Source organism: Bos taurus, chromosome 18 (genome assembly GCF_002263795.3).
Source record: "Bos taurus isolate L1 Dominette 01449 registration number 42190680 breed Hereford chromosome 18, ARS-UCD2.0, whole genome shotgun sequence".
Classification (NCBI taxonomy): domain Eukaryota; kingdom Metazoa; phylum Chordata; class Mammalia; order Artiodactyla; family Bovidae; genus Bos; species Bos taurus.
The window spans coordinates 52487499-52504468 of NC_037345.1; the positions used below are offsets into that span (position 1 = coordinate 52487499).

The 16970-nt window shown below is 51.1% G+C and overlaps 1 long non-coding RNA gene across 1 annotated transcript; it reads right to left on the reverse strand.

Annotated features, from left to right (window-relative positions):
* Positions 1-2664: 2664 nt before the first annotated feature.
* LOC107131434 (uncharacterized) lies at positions 2665-7949 on the reverse strand. The gene is made up of 2 exons (XR_001494195.3): positions 6783-7949; positions 2665-4050 (listed from the first exon to the last, which is right to left on the reverse strand). It is a non-coding gene; the product is annotated as an uncharacterized lncRNA (long non-coding RNA).
* Positions 7950-16970: the final 9021 nt, after the last annotated feature.

Sequence of the window (16970 nt, forward strand, 5' to 3'; positions counted from 1 at the left end):
GATCTCCTCCATCTCTTGGAGACCCCTAGGTGGTAGAAATTGTGTTTCCTCTTCAGACTGGAAATTCCCAGTGGTCAGGAACAATGTCTCCTCCATCAGACTAGGAATTTCCAGATGTTGGGGACCATAACTCCCAGTCAGACTGGGAGCTCCCAGAAGTCAGGAATAATATCTCCTCCATCAGACTGGGAGCTTCCAGATGTTGGGGACCGTGTCTCCCCATCAGACTGGGAGCTCCCAGAGACAGAGCTCATGTCTCCTCCATCAGACTGGGAGCTCCCAGAGGTAGGGACCATGTCTCCTCCATCAGACTGGGAGCTCCCAGAGGTAGAGCTCATGTCTCCTCCATCAGACTGGGAGCTCCCAGAGGTAGAGCTCATGTCTCCTCCATCAGACTGGGAGCTCCCAGAGGTAGAGCTCATGTCTCCTCCATCAGACTGGGAGCTCCCAGAGTTAAGGATCTTGTCTCCTCCATCAGACTGAGAGCTCCCAGAGGTAGGGACCATGTCTCTTCCATCAGACTGGGAGCTCCCAGAGTTAGGGATCTTGTCTCCTCCATCAGACTGGGAGCTCCCAGAGGTAGGGACCATGTCTCTCCCATCAGACCGAGCATCCTCAGAGGTGTGAGAGGCCATGTCCCTGGAGCCTTGCCTCCCACATCAGACCCGGCAGTCTCAGAAGCCATGTCTCTGAGTCAAGGACTGTGACCCCCCTCCCTCAGACTTGAAGCTGTGAGGATCAAGGACCCAATCACTTCCAGACACCCCTAGCACCATCCTTCATCCATTCACTCATCAAAACCTAGTTTTCTGAGTCAGCGCTGGGGGGAGAATGCTGGTCCATGACAGCAGGTCGCCCCCTGATGATGCTTCGGAACCCCTTTTCACCCTGTCTCTCTCCTCACAGTCAACCTTCCTTCCTCGCCCAAGGACCAACGCCACACCTTCCTGAATCTGAACCTGGCGCAGGCTGAGCATGGGGCGGGTGGGGCCACCGGGAGGCCAGGGTCGGGCAGGGGCGCAGGAGGAATGGGGGCGCCGGGGACCTGGTCCCCTACCTCCCCTGATGGCTTCCTCCACCCCTGTGCCCCGTCCTTCCCCCACAGTCCTGGAGTAGCACTGTGGACCTGGAGACCTCCAGAGAGACGAGCTCTTCGTGTCACTGTCCTGTCTCCTCCCCTGGAGCAGAGGGCCACTCGCTTCCAGCAAGGATGCCGGACCATGGTCCTCTGTTCTCCTGCTTTCACCCTAGAGTTAGAGCCAACAGGGCCCTACTTCTTCACCGAGCTGTCGGAGAGCCACAGCGGCTATAAACATCCTGGTTAACACAAGCCTGTGTCAGCCTCTCCTTCCACCGCTGCCAACTTTGTCGTTCCTGGTGGCCACACTTGCTTCCCTTCCCACCCAAGGTGATCTCGGTCTGGCTACATACATGCACAAGGATGCCCAAAATGCAGGGCTCCAAGCCCCCACTGCTTCATGTCACAGCCTCAGGCCCTTCCCACAACACTCCATATTATTTCTGAGGGTCCTGCTTTCCAGTGGCTGAAAGAGTGCCCCTCCTGTGGCACCAAACAGCTGTGGGACATGCCACCCCTACACACACTGCGCCTCCCTCCATAACCTGGAGCCTGATGCAAAGCTATTTGCGCACAGGACAAGGAATAGCCAAATTTCTCAAGAAGAGTTCCAGCACCTTCTGGCCTACATCGATTTAATCAAAGATGCCCTTTTGTGCTCTCCACTGTGTTGGGATTCCCCCATCCCCACTCCATGTATCTCTCAAGCATCACCTGCAGAATCCTAAAAATATCTCCCTCCTCCTCTACACACACCAAAAAAGCCCCTATGAATAAATGAATGCAAACGGGGCAGGGGTGGGGTTGAGGGCTGGAGAGCAGGGAAGAGTGGGAACCAGAGGGAGAGTGTCTTCTGACCCATGTCACTAGGGTCTGAGCCACAAGCCCCACCCAGCCAAGATGACCCTACTATAGCAAGACTTGGTGTTAATCAGAAGTGTGATAGTGGACTCCAGGCTCAGGGTGGAAAGAGAGGTTGGACAGGGATGGAAAAACTCAGTAGAGCGATTTCTCAGAAACTTTCAAGACAGAGCCTTTCTGGGGATGGCCTTGAGCTGGGGAGAAGGCAATGGCACCCCACTCCAGTACTCTTGCCTGGAGAATCCCATGGACAGAGGAGCCTGGTGGGCTGCAGTCCATGGGGTTGCTAGGAGTTGGACACGACTGAGCTATTTCACTTTCACTTTTCACTTGCATGCATTGGAGAAGGAAATGGCAACCCACTCCAGTGTTCTTGCCTGGAGAATCTCAGGGACAGGGGAGCCTGGTGGGCTGCTATCTATGGGGTCGCACAGAGTCAGACACGACTGAAGCGACTTAGCGGCAGCATGTTGAGCTGAGATGGTGAGTGGTGAAAGGCACCCAGAATGAGGGTTCTAAAATCTGGGCTAGAGCCCTTCATTTGCTATGGATTCACTAGACCCTCCATTTGTCCGCCAGTAAAAAGGTGTGGACTTAACAACACTGGGGTGGCTTGCCGTTTTCTTCTCCAGGAGAATCTTCCCACCCAGGGATCAAACCCAGGTCTCCCACACTACAGGCAGATTCTTTACCATCTGAGCCACCAGGGAAGACCTAGAATAGCCTAGAGTTTTCCAAACCATTTTATTAGCCTCAGAGCCCTTTCTTCAAATGCAAGCTTACATGGTATATCAATATATTATTTTTAAAACATTTTTCATATATTAAATCACAATGCAATAAAAGCAGATATCAATTCAAAAGCTATAGCCCTCTTTTCCCACCACCACCAACTTTCTACACACTGTTGAAAAAAAACATTCTTGCATTTAAATGACACGTGGATTACAGAGGCAATTAAAATGTAAAATAGCAACCAAAATCAAATGACAGGGAAAATATTATATATAGAAACTATGGGATATGATCAAAGCCACACTTGGAGCAGGATGATAGCATTAAAATGCTTAAATACATTGAGAGTACCAAAAAGAAAAGATTTTTAAATTGAGCAAAATAAGGTTACCACTCAAGAAACTAGAAGAAGTCCATGAAATAAACCAAAGAAAAAATGTAAGAAATTAAGAAAGGTAAAAGCAGAAATTGATGAAATATAAAATCAAACAGAGCTAGTCAATAAAACCTAAAGCTGGCTCTTTGAAAATACCAGAGAAATCAACAAACTTTTGGCAAGTATGATAAGAGACAGAGAAGACTAATATATAAAAGAAACTGTTTTGATTGAAGTAGAACAGATTAGATGCTCAATAAATATATATAACGAGGGAAGAGTATGTGGATACTTCCCCAGCAGCCACTCCTCTTTGCTCTTTTATGACCGAGGCACTGCCTCCCTTAAAGGAAGCTGAAAATGCCAGATACTCACTTTCCCAGACTGCCTTGCAGTTTCAGGTGGTCATGTGACCAATTCTGGCCAATGAAGGAAGGAGAGAACTAAAAGTTCTGTCCAGTGACTCTCCCTACCTAAGTGGACACTAAGGGAATTCCATGGAGTTGAAAGCTACTGGCTATATCAGTGTTCTCCAATATGAGGTTTCCAGGCAATGGCACAGCTAGGAAGTGAGGATGGATTTTAGCCCATACTCTCAACCCCAAGAACACTATCCAGCCCCAAAATGGGAAATAGCGTCCATATTCACCCCACCCCTCCAAGTTCACATAAGAGTCAGTGACATATATATCAGTGAGAATTTTTCTTCAGTGGCCAGTAAGAGAGATTGGACATAACACGAACAAAGACAACACTAGAATACAAGATAAAAGAGAAACTGATACGTTTAAGAGCGGCTTACATAGATAGAAGATTATTTCTCTCACACATAAAAGGTGACCGTAAGCAGAGCTGGGATGATGGCGCCACAGTGTCATTAGAAACATAGCCCTTTCTGTCTTTCTGCTCCATCATCGTTAGCATGGGGCTTTCATTCTCTTGATCATCTCATGGTCCAAGATGGCTGCTGGAGCCACAGCTGCCTCATCCACGTTCCAGGCTGGAAGCAGAAAGAAGGGAACAAAAAGTAAAAGCAGCTCCATGCCTGATTATGGACTGTGCCCCCCACCTGCCCATTTTTTCCTTTTTGGCCACACTGCGTGGCACAGGAAACTTTCCTGACCAGGGATCAAATCCATGCCCTCTGCAGCAGAAGCACAGTCTTAACCACTGGACCATCACAGAAGTCCTAATCCATGCCCTTTTTAAGGAACCTTCCCCAAAGTCCCATCCTACAACTTCCACTTACATCTGATTGACCAGCTCTTAGTCATGTGGCCACCCTAGCTGCAAAGGAGGCTGGGACATGTAGACTCTTCCCTGGGTATATCACTGCTCCAAAGAACTTCAGGGTCCTGCTCTCAGAGACAGGAAAGAATGGATCCCAGGTAGGCAGCTGGCAGGCTCTGCCATGACAGACCTTGGAACTCCTACTTCCCAAGCTGGACAAAATGGCCTTTCTCACCTAAGCCCAAAGGGAAGGAGCCCCAGATATAGTAGCCAGGATTTGGGAAAGACTGGGCTGGTGTTCTGCCAGGGCTTGCTTTGTGCAGTGGAGAATGAGGCCAGTAGGAGGGGCAAAGGAGGGGAAGGGGTGGCAGCTCAGTTTTCTAGGTCAAGTCATATCCCATATCCTCAGGGTGTGGAGGCTCAGATGTCCCCAGGTCCGAGTCTCCTGTCCCCCTAGGCCTATCTGGGCTTCTGGACTGAATCCTCCAAGCAGTCCAATTCCCCTCTTTAACAGTCCAGGAAAGAAAAATAGCAACAAAGCTTCCCAGGTGGCTCAATGGTAAAGAATTTGCCTGCCAGTAAAGGAGACCACAGGAGACATGGGTTCTACCCCTGGGTCGGGAAGATCCCCTGGAGTAGGGCACGGCCACCCACTCCAGGATTCTTGCCTGGAGAATCCCACAGACAGAGGAACCTGGGGGTCACAGAGAGTCGGAAACAGCTCGGCAACTAAACCCTGCTGACCCTGGTGGTCCCGAGGTTGACGCTGCCCTCCCACTGCAGGGGCCCTGGACGCAGGAAACAGCAATAGCTCCTGATATCTCAAATGTTGATGTTGTCCTTTTGTGTCTCTAGCTCAATGAATTCCTACAAGAACCCTGAGTAATTACCGGCAGTTCCTCCATTTTACAGACGAGGAAATTGAGACCCAGAGAGCCAAAAACCTCGCTCCAGGTCCCGTAGTTCCCACGGCTCCTGGAAGGAAGCTAGCTGAGTTTCCGTCACTCCTCTGCAGGGCCGGCCAGGCCAGGGCACAGGCTCGGAGCCCAGACAGAACTGAGAGCAGACACTTGAGCCGAAGGACTCCAGGAAAAGTGACTTTTCTCACTTATAAGACAGAGATAATAATAGTATCCACCTCTGAGGACTGTTGAAAAGATTAAATGAGCCAATATAAGGAAAGAATTTAGTTACCTAAGTGCTTGGTGAATGCTTTTTAACTCACTCAGGTGGTAGTTTGGGCAACATGCAGATGGATAAGCCAACAATAACCATTTTTCTGTCACGGCTTCTTCCTGGGGGGCTTAATTAAGCCTATGTCACAAGGTCCCCCGTGACAAACCTAGGCAATGTGTTAAAAAGCAGAGACATCACTTTGCCAACAAAGGTCCATATAGCCAAAGCTATGGTTTTTCCAGTAGTCATGTACAAATGTGAGAATTGGATCATAAAGAAGGCTGAGTGCCAAAGAATTACTGCTTTTGAATTGTGGTGCTGGAGAAGACTCCTGAGCGTCCCTTGGACAGTGAGGAGCTCCAACCCATCCATCCTAGAGGAAATCAACCCTGAATATTTATAGGAAGGCTGAAGCTGAAGCTCCAATACTTTGGCCACCTGACTGGAATACAGTGGCCACCTCTTTGGAAAAGACCCAGATGCTGGGAAAGATTGAAGGAGAAAGAAGGGGGCGACAGAGGATGAGATGAGATGGTTAGATAGCATCACCGACTCAGTGGACATGAATCGACTCAACAGACATGAATCTGAGCAAACTCTGGGAGATAGCAGAGGCCAGGGGAGCCTGGTGTGCCACAATCCATAGGCTTACAAAAAGTCGGACACAGTTTAGTGACTGCACAAAAACACAGGTTCCCCTCATTTTACGGAATACAGGATGTTCTTGGAAAACTATAATCATCTGAAAATAGTTTATGAGAAAAATAATACATGTGTACAGTTAGAATCCTGATGCTGAAAGGTTTTTTTTTTTTTAATTTAAAAATAAAAGATAACGAGGAATCCTCTGACAGTCCAGTGGTTAGGACTCAGCACGTTCACTGCCAGGGCCCCAGAGTTTCATCCCTGGTTGGGGAACTAAGACCCCACAAGCCATGTGATGTGGCGAACAACAACAACAACAAAAGAACAAAAAAACAAAAAGAAAATCTAAAAATACCAAGATAATTCCAACGCTGCTTATCACAGGTGCCGGGGGAATGTGCCCTCAACACAGATCCTCTGGCTTGCGCCTCACCGCCTCCCTGTGAAATGGAGCTCTATTTCTCCAGTCTCCTAGCTCTTTATTAAAAATATACCTTCCAGGTCTCCCCCTGAGCCCAGGAAATCTGTGTTGTCTCCATGGAAGGGACCTGGAAACTGGATTTTTTAAAATAAACAGCCTGGGTGATTTTTGTCAGCTGCAAAATTGGGGGACCCAGATGCAAGAACTGTCTGACGGACAAAAAAAGGAAATTAAGGCACGAAGAGTAGGAGGCAACTTACCCACAGTCCCTGAGCCAGGAAGGGGCAGGGCCAGGGATTGGCCCAGGATCACACAGCAGGGTTCAGACTGGAGGCTGAGATGGGGCCTCTTCTGCCCCACGGGCCTCATAACTGCTCCCCTTCTCCCCCACCCCCACTACCCACCCCCTCCCCACAAAGCCCAGAGGGTGCTGGGGTCCTCTCAGACCCTCGGATTCCATTAGCCGTGGGTGGGAGCCAAGCAGAAATCCAATGCAGTCTCTGCCTCTCTCTGCCCCCTCCCTCCCTGCTCCCCCAAGATGCCTTTTCTCAAGTAACCTTTCTGACTTGGGGAGGGGCGGGGTGGGGGTGGCAATGACCTTGAGGCCAAAACACACAATGGCCCAGTCAGGCTCTGGAGCTCTGCCAGGCAGAGGAAGGAAGCCTGCCCTGTTTTTCTCCCCTGGGCTGGAATGTTGATTCAGGAGGGAGAGAGAGAGAGAGGAGGGTGAGAGAGAGAAAGGGAGAAGGAGGGGAAAAGGGGGGTGGCGGGGAGAGGAGAAAGAGAGGTGAGGATGGAATAGGAAGGAGGAAGTGGGCAGGAGAACAATGGTGAAAGAGGTGGGTACCTGGCACCAGGGTGCCAAGCCTAGACTTTGGGAACCAAGTGGGGAGTCTGGTCAGCACACACTGTTCAGGGTCCAGAGGGGTCATCCCAGCCCCTCGAGGTTGCATAGGACCAGGGCAGCCGAAGGGCCTCACTTGTCTGCTGACCACAGACGTGGTGACCATCAGGAGCAGGTCTCAGGTGCCCCCAGAGGTAAGGTCACCTTTCTGAATCATCTCCCCTTTTGGATCACGGTATATCTCCTCCTCTTTTTCCCTCTCACTCCACTCTGGCCACACTGATCTCCTGGTTATTGTTTGAACAAACCATGCAACTCCTGCCTCAGGGCCTTTGCACCAGCCTTTCCTGCTGCCGGGAATATTCTCACCATGGATTCTTGAATCACTCTATTCTCTGCCCAAATGTCATCTCTTTAGAAGGAGATCCCCCCAACACTCAATGCCGTCTAGCTTTGTTCTTCAGAGCCTTTATGACACATACACCCACCACTTCATATCTTCATATTATAGTTTTTCCTTTTTTTTTTTGGCCACACCAAAGGGCTTTTGGGATCTCAGTCCCCCAGCAGTGAAAGCCCTGAATCCTAACCACTAGACCTCCAGGGGACTCCACGTTCTATATTTCTTCCTTCACTTGTTCATTATCTGTCTTTTCCACCAGACTGTGAGCTCCATGAGGCAGGAATTTTCCTTCTTTTGACTATCACCTTAAATCGGTGCTTGGCACAAAGTAGGTGCTCAATAAATAGTAGTAATAATGATAAGGAGACTTTCTCCACCAGATAACAAAACGCACAGTAGACTTATTGTATCAGTATCTACTTACTCTGTAACAAATTACCCCAACACTCGGCAGCTTTATTATCTCAGTTTCTGTGAGTCAAGAATTCGAGAGCCGGGACTTCCTTGGCAGTCCAATGGTTAAGACTCTGTGCTTTCACTGCAGAGGGCGAGTGTTCGATCCCTGGTCAGAGAACTAAGATCCTGCATGCTGCTTGCTGCAACCAAAAAAAAAGAAAAGGAATCCAAGAGTGGCTTCGCTAGGTGGTTCTGACTCAAGGTCTCTGGTGAGGGTACAGTTAAGAAGATGGCTGGGTCGCAGTCATCTGAAGGCTTGACTGGGACTGGTTGAGAACCCACTTCCTGCCTCATTCACATGAGCATTGGCAGGAGGCCTCAGTTCCTTGCCACATGGCCCTCTCTGCAGAAGGCTTACGACAAGGCAGTTGGATTTTTGCAAAGCAAGTGACTGCATGGGAGGACAAGAGAGAAGCCGCTGTGCCTTCATGATTTGGTCTCAGAAGTCACATACCACCATTTCTGCCATACTCTACCAGCTAGAAGCAAGGCACTATTTCCAGTCACATTCAAGGGGAGGGGAATTCCTCTCCACCTTTCAATGGGAAGATTGTCAAAGAAGTTGCAGACATATTCTTAAACCACCGCAGATGTAATAAGATGTCATAAGTAAAATAGTGTGGAATGAAGAAAAAAACAACTGAGAGACAATGAATGCTGGAAGGTGTCTGAGTCAGTTCCCGCTGCCGTAACAAAATACCACAGACAGGGTGGCTTAGACAACAAATGTTTCTTTCTCATAGTTCAAGAGGCTGGGAAGTCCAAGATCAAGGGGCCAGCAAGGCAGACTTTAACCTGAGGCCTCTTCTTACAGCTTGCAGCTGGGTTCCCATCACCCTGTGCTCTCTTGGGCTCTTCTTTGTGGGCTCACAGAGACAGAAAGAGAGCAAGCTCTCTGGGGTCTCTTCTTCTAAGGACACTAATCCTATCAGCTCAGGGCCCCACCCTTAATTACTTCCCGATAGGCCCCATTTCCAAACACAGGCACATTGAAGGTTAGGGCTTCCACATATGAATCTGGGTGGGGAGACACAAACATTCAGTTCATAATAAGGGGCAACAGAGGACTTCCCTGGCAGTCCAGTGTTTAAGACTCTGTGCTTCCAATGCTGGAGGGGCAGGTTGGATCCCTGGTTGGGGAAGTAAGATTCCACATGCTGTGTGGCTCAGCCAAAACGATCAAAAGCAAACAATAAAACATAATAAGGGGTGACATGGGGGCAGAATCACTGTCTGCATGCCCCAATTCCAAGAACAGTGCCAGGCAAATACTTGGTATTCAATAAATACTTGATGAGTTTAATAAATGAATGAATGGATGAATTTGACCAATATCTGCTGACTATGTACTCTTGAGAGTCCCGTGGACAGCAAGGTGATCAAACTAGTCAATCCTAAAGGAAGTCAACCCTGAATATTCATTGGAAAGACTGATGCTGAAGCTGAAGCTACAATATTTTGGTCACCTGATGTAAAGAGCCGACTCATTGGAAAAGACCCTGACAATGGGAGAGATTGAAGGCAAAAGGAAAGGGGGGTGGCAGAGGATGAGATCGTTGGATAGCATCACCGACTCAATGGACATGAATTCGAGCAAAGTCCGGGAGATAGTGAAGGACAGGGGAGCCTGGAGGGCTGCAGCCCATGGGGTCGCAAAGACTGAGCAACTGAATAACAATGACCACAGTGTTCCCTCAAGAGGCCCCATGCAAGGTCACAAGACCATATTCTGATGGAGACAGCCTGACCTCACAGAGCTTACAGCCCAGAGCAGGGGACAGGTGTTAAGAGGTCGTTACAAAGTCATGACAAAGGGTCATGAAGCCCAGATGGAAAAAGGGTGGTTTCTGAGAGAGAAACACCAGAGCATGTAATTTAGATGGAGGCTCCAAAGCAACCTCCCTGGGATGGTAGTCACAGTTGTATCAGCTTCCTGTGGCTGCTGTAACAAACTGTCACCAATTCAGTGGCTTTAAACAGCAGAAATGCCTTCCCTTACAGTTCTGGAGATCAGAAGTCAGAAATGAGTTTTACAGAGATTGAATCAAGGGGGTCACAGGGCTGGTTCCTTCTGGAGGCTCCAGGAAAAAAAAAAAAATCCATTCCTTGCCTATTCCAGCTTCTGGCGGCTGCCAGCCTAACTGGGCTGTGGCTGCATCACTCCCATCATCATCTCACGATCTCTTCTGGGGTAAGCTCTCTCTCTGCCTCCTTCTTATAAAGATGCTTGTGATTACACTGAGGACCCACCAAAATCATGCAGGATCGTCTCTCCAGCCCGTGATCCTGAACTTCATCGCCTCTGCCAAGTCCCTTTTGTCACACAAGGTACCATTCTCAAGTCAGATTCAGACCTGGACCTCTTTGCGTGCTAAGTCGTGTCCAACTCTTTGCAACTCCATGGACTATATCCCACAAGGCTGCTCTGTCCATGGAATTCTCCAGGCAAGAATACTGGAGTGGGTTGTCATTTCCTCCTCCAGGGAATCTTCCTGACCCAGGAATCAAACCCAGGTCTCCCACATTACAGGCGGATTCTTTACTGCCTGAACCATGAGGGTAGCAGATTTCTTTGGGGAGCATTACTCAGCCTATCACAAGGTCAGAGGAGCTTGGCAGAGAAAGCATTTCAAACCAAGGGCCAGGAGGAAGGAAAGCAGATTCAACCCAGCGTGGCAGGGACTTCCCTGGTGGTCCAGTGGCTAAGACTCTGCACTCCCAAGGCTGGGGGCCCACGTTCCGTCCCTGGTCAGGGCACTACATCCCATGTGCTGTGACTAAGGGCTTACTTGCCCCAACTAAAAGATCCTGCCTGCCGCACCTCAGACCCAGCGCAGCCAAATAAATAAAAATGTTAAGTGTGGCAGGAGTGGAGTCAACACAGGGAGAGTGGAGGAGGTGAGGCCAAGGGGGAACAGGGAAGGTGCAGGGCCTTGTAGGCTGCGGTGAGGACCTTGGCTGTCACCTTGAGAGAGATGGGAGCCCCAGGAGGCTCTGTGCAGAGGCTGGACGGGCTCTGACTCAGGTCCTAAGAGGATCTCTCTGGCCACCTCTTGGAAGACACTCTGGTAAGCAGACATAAGAGCAGGGAACGCAGGGAGGAGGTGACAGTGGTGCTGACCAGAGGTGACGGCAGCTGGACCAAGATGGTGGCCGTGGAGGTGGGGAGAGATTTTGCCGGCGGAGTCGACAGCATTTGCTGATGGACTGGAGGGAAGAGAGGAGTCAAGGGGTCTCTCAGCCTTTCTCTGAGCAGGCACAGGAGGAGGGGCTACCATGCATGAGGCTGGAAGGCTGCAGGCAGAGTGGGATCTGAGGTTGGAATGAAGGCATGTGACATTTCAGAGGCCAGTGATCGGGCAGATGGCCTGGATGGACCCCAAGGCACACAGGCTCCGAGAGGGAAGTTGGCACAAGTTGTGGACTGTGGTTTTCACCCACCTCGAGGGGCCCCTTATCCTCTCCCCCAACTTCCCCTCACGCCCGGGTGGAGCCAGCCTTGTTTGCTTCCCTCCCGTCATCCGTTTTATGATGGGGAAGGCTGGTTTTCCCCTAACCCAGCAGACACCTCTCCCCTCTGCCTGTCCCTGACCCTCCCGCCTCGGGAAGCCCCGCGCTGGCCTCCTGAAATGTCCCAGCAGGATGGGGCCCCTGCCACCCATGCAGCCAGCCAGATGGGCCCCAAAAGGGGAAGTGGGTCACCCACAGTCACCCGGCACGCGGTCAGCTCAGGACCCAGGGTCTCGTCTTCTTAATGTCCCACCACAGTCCTGGGAGGCGGGGGAGGAAGCAACCATCCTTTTCACATTTCTCACGAGAAAGCTGGGGCTCCAGGAGAGGCCCGAGTTCACCCGAAACGCTCCGCCAACAGGGAAGCTGGGATTGCAACCCAGGTCCTGACAGAAGGATGTCTTCATTGTAAGCACTGCGGACAAGGCGATGGGTGAACAGAACCCAGTCCCGTCCTCCCAGGACCCTCGTAGGGCAGACATAACTGTCACGGACAGTGACAACCCAGCATTGGTCAGGGCTGAGATGGAGGGGGCCCAGGAGTCTGGGTTGGGGATGGCTGAGGCAGCTGGAGAGTCAGGGAGGACTTTCTGGAGGAGGGGATGGCTCACTGAGACCTAGAGAATGAGTGGGAGGGAGTTAATACTTGCAAATATTCCACTCAGAGGGAACAGCATAGGCGAAGGCCCAGGATTAAGAGGAGGAATCTGGAGACCTCTAAATCTAACCTTGTACCTCCTCTGATTAAACTCTCCTGTGGCTGCTGGCAAACTCTTTAGCCTGGCATTCGTTAATTCTTTGATTCATTCAAACTAACATTCCCTAAAGTTTACAGCTAGTGTCAAGACCTGTGGGGACACAGCCTTCCCCATGGGACTGTGACCCTGACTTGGAGAGGGGGTCAGAGAGGGACTCCTGGAAGAGGAGACATCTCCCCCAAGACCTGAGGGAGAAGAACAAGAGATGCTGGGAAGGGGACTTCCCTGGTGGTCCAAGGAAGTGGCTAAGCCTCTGAGCTCCCAGTGCAAGGGACCTAGGTTCGATCCCCTTTCAAGGAGCTAGATCTCACATACTGCAACTAAGAGAGATAATAATAATAAGAGAGATGCTGGGAAAGAGGCAGGGAAGGGCGTTCCAGGCAGAGAGAACAGCCTATGCGAAGGCCTGAAAATGAGTTCCGAGAACGACACACTCCCAAAACTTCTCAGGTTCAGTTGAGGCACAGGGCGGTTTGGGAGAGGTTAGAGAGGCCAGCCTCGCAGCCCCCATGTATGAACTTCCTTCCAGGGCACTGGGGAGCGGCGGCAAATTTGTGTGCAGGGGAGAGACAGGAGTAGGCTAATAAGTCAGAGAAACACCGCCCCCCACCACTGGAAGATGAGCGCGATGAAGCCTTAGAATCACAGATGGGTTTCTTTGGAGGTGGGAGGGCGGGGAGGATTTGAACCTAGCTTCCGAAGGAGGGGTCCAGTTCTTCTGGGGGGCTCCAGCGCTGGACGGGAGGCTTGGTCCGTAGCAGCCGCTAGGTGGCGCTAGGACACCACCGTCACCACCACCCGGTTCTGAGCTCACGAAGGGGCGTCCGGCCCAGAGTCCTGCAGCACCGAGCCCGGGTTGGGGCAAACCCCACAGGCCCTTTGCTTCTGTGTCCTGTGGTCCTGGCCCTCCCAGAGCTGGGGCTTGCTCACGGTGATATTATAAGCATTTAGGTGCTCCTTGGACTCGGAGGGCTCCGGAAAGAGGTGGCTGAGTGGCAGCAGATTTTATCTGTCATCACATTGGAAACTCAGACTGGAGGGTCTAGTTTCCCGCTTCGGGGTCGTGGTGTGTGTGTTGGGGATGGGGGGAGCGGTGTTCTTACCTCCTTCATCAAACTGGGGCTACCAGTCTCCTCCCTCAGATTAGAAACTCATTTCACACATCAGAATGAACCTTCCTTACCTTCCCCCAACAGACTGGAAATCCTGTTCTCCATCCAGGGAACTGGGCATTATCTTCTCTGTCCTACTTGGGAAATCCTGTCTCCCTCCTCAGACTTGATAAGAGCACTTTATTGTCCCCATCGGGCTGGGACTTCTGGTGTCTCCCTCCACCCGTTCCACCTCACCCCCCACCACCACCCCCCCCCCCACCCCCGGCCTCCCGAGGAGAAGATTCACTGGCCGGTTGCCAGTCCTTCTTCTGTCCGTTGAAGGAGCCACGCCCATTTTACCGAGGGGTAAACTGAGGCCCAAAGCCGCGAGGCTGCACGGCCAGGTGGAACTGCAGATGCTCGCCTTCCCCTTTTGCCCCCTTCTCTGCGCCTGCCCTTTGCCCTCCGCGCCCTGGGTAACTCCCCTGGCACCGGGAGTAGGGGAATTTCGCCCGTAGGCCTCTTCACCGCTTGCCTGCCTTTTATTGGCACCGGGCGGAGGCTGGGGGTAAAGTCCGGAGCTGGGCTTGGGGCTCAGGGCGCCGAAGGAGGGAGGGGTGGCGACCTAACCTGCCTGAGGCCGCCCCTGGAGGGGAATGAGCAGGACGGCATCCTGGTCTCTGCAGAGCGAAACAGGGCGTGGGTTCGAATCTCCCCACTTCTGGTTCCCCACTGTGCGGCCTTGGAGTGGAAACTCTGCAGGCTCTCCCAGCCTCAGTTTCCCCAGCTATGAAAAGAGGATGCTCCCCTGGGTGATTGTGAAGACTCATGGAGTTCCTACATGAGAAACACTTGGCTCAATGGCTGACGGTGACCTTGGAAATCAACATGGACCCCCACCATCTCCTGTCCCCAGGGGTCTACCTCCTAAGTCTCTCCAGTTGACCCTCTCCATTCCTCTTGCACCTACCCTCCCAACCCAAGCCATCTGCTGTCTTGAGGCAGACAGCTGGTCCCCCTGCACAGTCAGAGGGGTCTTTCCAAAACTCAAGCTTGGGAATTCCCTGGCAGTCCAGTTGTTAGAATGCTGAGCTTCCATTGCAGGGGACAAGGGTTGGATCCCTGGTCAGGGAACTAAGATCCCACAGGCTCCACCGTTTGGCCAGAAAAACAAAAGACTCAATCCTGACTTCTGCTCAAAACCTGCTATGGCTCCCCAGTGCCCTCGGGAGAAAGCCTGAGGGCTACACCTCAGTTCCAGGCCTGCTGGGCACTGCATGGCCTGACTACTGCTTGCCTCCACCCTCCTTTCCGTTTTTCTAGAAGATCCTAGTGTTCTCCTCCATCAGACACTTCCCCAGCTGCTTTAGGTCTCAGCTGAAACATCAGGGCCCCAAGGATGGTTTCCCCTGATCTCCACAAAACAGGCCTGATCCTCTCATTCCTCCCCTTCCTGCTCCCTGTACCCACCACACAGCCCCTTTTACAGCTAGAAATAAGACACACTTATTTAAAGGTGTCCACTTTCAAAATAGCCTCTGAATTCAGCCACTTCTCTCCATCGCAACTGCTCCACCCACCATCACATCACCTATGGCCTGGACCACTGAGTCTCCTCCTCCTTCCTGGGCTCCCTGCAGCCAGAGTTGTTGTTTGGTCATTTCAGTTGTGTCCGACTCTTTGTGGCCCCGTGGACTGTAGCCCACCAGGCTCCTCTGTCCCTGGCATTATCCCAGGCAAGAATACTGTAGTGGGTGGCCATTTCCTATTCCAGGGGATCTTCCCGAGGGATTGAACCTGCATCTCGTGCATTGCAGGAGGATTCTTTGCCACTGAATCATCACAGCCAGAGGGACCCTGTTAAATCCTAAATCAGATCCATCCCTCCCTTGGGGCCTGGCTCAGAACCCTCTCAGGGCTCCCATCTCCCTCCGAATAAAAGCCAAAGTCTTTATGCCGCTGCTGCTGCTAAGTTGCTTCAGTCGTGTCCGACTCTGTGCGACCCAATAGATGGCAGCCCATGAGGCTCCCCTGTCCCTGGGATTCTCCAGGCAAGAACCCTGGAGCGGGTTGCCATTTCCTTCTCCAATGCATGAAAGTGAAAAGTGAAAGTGAAGACGCTCAGTTGTATCCGACTCTTAGCGACCCCATGGACTGCAGCCTACCAGGCTCCTCCGTCCATGGGATTTTCCAGGCAAGAGTACTGGAGTGGGGTGCCATTGTGACCCAGAAAACCTGAACAGTCTGTTCAAGCCTCCCTCTACCCCTTGTTTTCCTAATCTCATTTCCATCCTACCCCCCTGCTCCCTCTATTCCAGCCACACTGGCCTCAAATAGCCAGCACAATCCACCTCAGGGCCTTTGCACCTGCTATCCCCTCAGCCTGGAACACCCTTCCTCCCAGATGTCCGTACGACTCCTTCTCTTCCCTCCTTCACGTCCTTGCCCAAATGTCACTCTTTATAGGGGCCTCTCAATTCACTGCAAAACAGTATTTTCTAATTACTTAGAACTTTTAAAGCAGTCTCCTTAACGGTGTTTGGGTAAAAGAGGAAATAAAAACTGCAATTACAGACAATTTAGAGAAAGATGATGAGAGCATTACATTTCACACCTCATGATGAAAGCAAAGCTGTACTCCTGAAAAAACATTTACATCCGTGAATGTGGAAGTCTAATGCAGTGATTAGAATGAATTACTCTAGCGTCTGGGCTTCCCTGGTGGCTCAGGGGTAAAGAATCTGCCTGCCAATGCAGGAGACATGGGTTTGATCCCTGGGTCAGGAAGGTCCCCTGGAGAAGAAAATGACAACCTACTCAGGTATGCTTGCCTGGGAAATCCCATGGACACAGGAGCCTGGCGGGCTACAGTCCATGGAGTCACAAACAGTCGGATCATGACTTAGCGACCAAACAATAAATAAGGGCCTCTGGATTTAAAAAAAAAAAAACAAACACTTCAGGACTTCCCTGGTGGTCCAGTGGTTGGGAATCCACCTGCCAATACAGGGGACACAGGTTCAATCCTTGGTCTGGATAGATTCCTCATGCCAAGGGGTGGCTAAGCCCATGGGCCACAACTCGAGAAAGCTCTGGAGCAGTAATGAAGACCCAACGCAGCCAAAAATAAATAAATGAATGTTTTAAATAAATGTAGGGGGAGAATGGATGCGTGTATATGTACAGCTGAGTCCCTTTCCTGTACACCCAAAACCATCGCAACATTGTTAATTGACTGTACTCCAATATGAAATAAGAAGCTTAAAGAATTAAATTAGTTAATTAAAAAAAAATTTAAACCAGGGGACGACAGAGGATGAGATGGTTGGATGGCATCACTGACTCGATGGACATGAGTTTGAGCAAGCTCCAGGAGTTGGTGA